This window comes from Sinocyclocheilus anshuiensis, unplaced genomic scaffold (assembly GCF_001515605.1).
Source record: "Sinocyclocheilus anshuiensis isolate Anshui unplaced genomic scaffold, SAMN03320099.WGS_v1.1 scaffold728, whole genome shotgun sequence".
NCBI lineage: Eukaryota > Metazoa > Chordata > Actinopteri > Cypriniformes > Cyprinidae > Sinocyclocheilus > Sinocyclocheilus anshuiensis.
This window is the reverse complement of record NW_015555767.1, coordinates 584,626-588,596: the sequence shown is the minus strand read 5'-3', so window position 1 is coordinate 588,596 and position 3,971 is coordinate 584,626. Positions and strand designations below refer to the sequence as shown.

At 45.5% G+C, this 3,971-nt stretch overlaps 1 long non-coding RNA gene across 1 annotated transcript in view; it reads left to right on the top strand.

Moving 5' to 3' along the window:
* Positions 1 to 294, top strand: part of LOC107674206 (uncharacterized) — a 6,705-nt gene extending 6,411 nt beyond the window's left edge. The window contains exon 3 of the long non-coding RNA XR_001632490.1: positions 284 to 294. This is a non-coding gene — a long non-coding RNA (uncharacterized LOC107674206). The remainder of the gene's footprint in view (positions 1 to 283) is intronic.
* The last annotated feature ends 3,677 nt before the right edge of the window (positions 295 to 3,971 follow it).

Below are 3,971 nucleotides of genomic sequence, written 5' to 3'. Positions count from 1 at the left end.
GAACTTCGAACTGCATCCTCTAGGGGTCGCTATGGGGGAACACCTTCAGTGTGACCGGTGTCTGAAGCCTATATCTAAAAATGACAATAACATTGGCCGGCGACAGCCTATATACGTCATTACCCTGCGCGGTAATGACGAGGGGATGCGTGAGAATGGTTATGAGAAGATGCCACCTGTTGAAGAGACGCTGGCCTGCTATCTCTCCATGGGGGAGACATCTTCTCTTAAGGCTCCCTCCCTGCCATCCAAACCTGTTTGATTGGTAGGGCATAAGCGGCAGCAGGTCAGGCTGCAGTCTTGAGCTAGAACTCAACGCTCCATAGACGGTCAGGCCCGTGGGTCCTCACTGTCACACTGCCCTTATGGTTGAACCAATAATCACCCCTCTGTGGAGTCGGCTGGAGTACACTGCGTTCCCTGAGGTAAGCAGGATTTGTGTTTCTGTGGGAACCCCTCCTTTGTGCTTCTGCTCTTAAGCACTCTGCGCACTTTCTAAAATCCTGTATGGTAAGAGTTACGCGTTGTCAGCCTCGTTCCCTTTCTCTGAGTTGGCTTAGGCCCCAGTACTCGCCTTGGGCTCCACTCAACTAGTGTGTCTCTGTTGATACATTTTTAAAGCATCGCTCCCCTCACTGTAAAGGGTTATTTATGAGCATGGTGCTTTCTTCTGAGTGTCCGAGTTCTCTCCCCTTCTGAGGATGTTTTCCCAGAGCACCTGGAACCGGCAACATCAGGCGAACTAGGCACTTCCTCTGCCTCCTGCGCTGAGTTTTTGGCTAAGCTTGCAGTACGCTTACCCTTCAGGATTTCTGATGAACATGCTGTAGGTCGAGCCCCCTCTCGGCTGAGAGCTGGGTTTTATGCTTCCTCAGCTAGGTAACTTACTGCTAGCCATTCCAGCATTATACCATGAGGATGAGTTGGTGACTTCTCAGACGTATTGTCCTTGGGATGCGCCATTTCCATCTATGGACCGCTCCTTCAGAGTGCCACGAGGGCCCCTTAGAATGGTATCTTTAAAATCCATGATATGGTAAGTGCGCATGCAAAGTTCCTGTGCACTTTCTAAAATCCACGCTGTGGTAAGTTCATACATCAAGCATTTTGCTTTCTTTCTAAAATCCTGTATGGTAGGAGCTACGCGCGGCGGCTTTGTGCCCTTTCTTTGAGTTGGTTAGGCCCCGGTTCCACCTTGGGCACCACTCTACCTATGTATCCTCAGGATACCTACTTTAACAGGGTGTTGCTACTAAGGGTCTGTTGAGACAGTTCCTTCAGCAAGCTCATGCAGAGCAAGCGGTAGCCCCCTGGGTGACAGGCCAAGACCTAGTACGATTCTAGGCGCTTGGTCGTATCCCCTTAAAGGAATCTCTTTCTGATTTCAAGCCTTTGAGCTCTACCCTGGGCCCAGGGGCAACTCCCTTAAAGCTTTGGTAGAGTTTTTACTTAGTGCTCGCCTGTGGTTTGGCATGCACTCCCCTCAGCATGGTGGCGTGGGTATACCGTTCCCCATAGCGACCCCTAGAGGACGCAGTTCTAAGTTCCCTTGAAAGGGAACATCTCAGGTGGCGTATGCAACCATGGTTCCCTGAGTAGGGAACGAGACACTGCGTCCTCTAGTTTCCCTGCCATGCTTCTGACGCAAGCTTCAGACGAAGAAGCAGATGATGTGTTGTCCCGGCGCCCCTTTTATACTGTGATCGCGCAGGGTAATGACGTCATAAACTGTCACCGGCCAATGTTATTGTCGTTTTTAGATATTTACTTCAGACACCGGTCAAACTGAAGGTGTCCCCCATAGCAACCCCTAGAGGACGCAGTGTCTCGTTCCCTACTCAGGGAACCATGGTTACATACGTAACCTGAGACGTTTTATCAGAAAGACTAGACATGCTGTGCCACCAGCTAGACGAACACCAAACTGGAACAAACCAGCTTACATGCACTCTTAAAAATAAAAGTTCTTGGCATTTGATGGTTCCATGAAGAACCTTTAACGTCCATGGAACCTTTCCATTGCACAACATTCTTGAAAATAAAGGTTGCAAAAGTGTTGTTTTTTTTCACAGTGATGCCATTGAATCAGGGTTGCCAGGTCTGCGAAACAAAACTAGCCCAAATGCTAAAACCACGGACTTGGCTTAAGATAATTTTTTTTTCATTGATTCCATGGATGCTAAAGGTTCTTCAGTGAACCATCAATGCCAATTAAGAACCTTTATTTTTAAAAGTGAACAAGAAAAAGTTATTCAGATTATTAGAGTGTTCTTCACACTAAGAAGAAAAAAAAAGGTTCTTTTAAGAACTGATCATTGAAAACGTCTCTAGGTTACATATGTAACCATGGTTCCCCGAGGGAATGAGACGCTGCGTTGAGTCGCTTTGGGAACGCCCCTGCGTGACCGCGTTCTGAAGCACGTGTCAAATCAGTCCAATGGAGTAGCGAGACGTCACGAGCGGGGTGACGTAAGCACCAGAAAGTATAAGCTGTACATGTGGAAGAATTGACAATAAAGCAGACTTGACTTGACTTGACTTGAACGCGGTCACGCAGGGGCGTTCCCAAAGCGACTCGACGCAGCTCGAGTTCCTGAAGGGGAACTTCTTTGGAGAACCCAGAATGATTTTTTCTATGGCACTGCTGTGAAACCCCACTTTTGGAACCTTTATTTTTAAGAGCATAACATGAAATTTATGCTGTTCTAAATTGGTCAGCTCAGCAGGGTAGAACCTCCTATTACTTGAGAAAGACTGTTATGCTGTCTGGTAACACTGTCTACATGAGTTTGGAAAGATTATATGTAGCCCTACCCATTTGTGTCCTTGGTTTATGGCAAAATGAAGAGCTGTCGCTATTCTTAAAGGTCCCATGGCATGAAAATTTCACTTTATGAGGTTTTTTAACATTAATATGAGTTCCCCTAGCCTGCCTATGGTCCCCCAGTGGCTAGAAATGGCGATAGGTGTAAACCGAGCCCTGGGTATCCTGCTTTGCCTTTGAGAAAATGAAAGCTCAGATGGCCCAATCTGGAATCTTCCCTTTATGTCGTCATACGGGGAAAGGTTACCGTCCTAAGGAAAGCTCATTGTGGGACTGGCTCGTAGTGGCTGAAATTCTGCACCAAGGCTGAATTTCGGGAAAGAGACTTCAGATACAGTACTAGGGACCACTTAGGCCTACATAAAAGCATCCAAAAAGCAGCATGTCATGGGACCTTTAACATCTTTGAGCTTGGTCTATTATTCATCACCTGTAGATGGTGCTGAAGTTTTCTTTCAATCACGGGAGAGAGAACGAGAATAAGGAGAGAAAGTGAAAGACAAAGCACATAAGTCATCTAGAAGATTCAGCACGCTCTTGTCTAGGAGTGTTAATGTTGTTTACAGGTGTCTGGCCTTGACAGCCAGATGCACACACACACACACACACACACACACACACACAAACAAACACACACCACTATAACCAAATCAGTCTTTCACATCAGAGGCTAATTCCATCAATACAAATTCTTCCAGTTTACAGTACTTGAATCCACTTACACATTATATTGAAGTGCAAACTGCATGTTTGCACATGGATACAAATCTTTTTAAGTGAAGCAGCAAGAGAAATGCTGTCAGTAGCCTAAAGGGTGTTTTAAGTGTCTTTCCTTTATTCAATATCATTCGACAGTCTCCTTCTCCAGTGACCTTTATGCTGCACTCCTATCCTCACCATGATATGCTGTTTGATTCAATGATAGCAGGTAATTTTCATCAAACAATGTTTCGCTTGTATGCCTCAGGCAGTCTTGTTCAACCTTTATTTCTCTTTTTTGTCCCAAGGGCAATATATCTCCATTTGTAATAACATACTGTTCGAGAAAAAACTGTAACTTTGTTTTAAAGGGGTCCTATTATGCTTTTTCACTTTTTCAACTTTAGTTAGTCTGTAATGTTGCTGTTTGAGCATAAAAAAATATCTG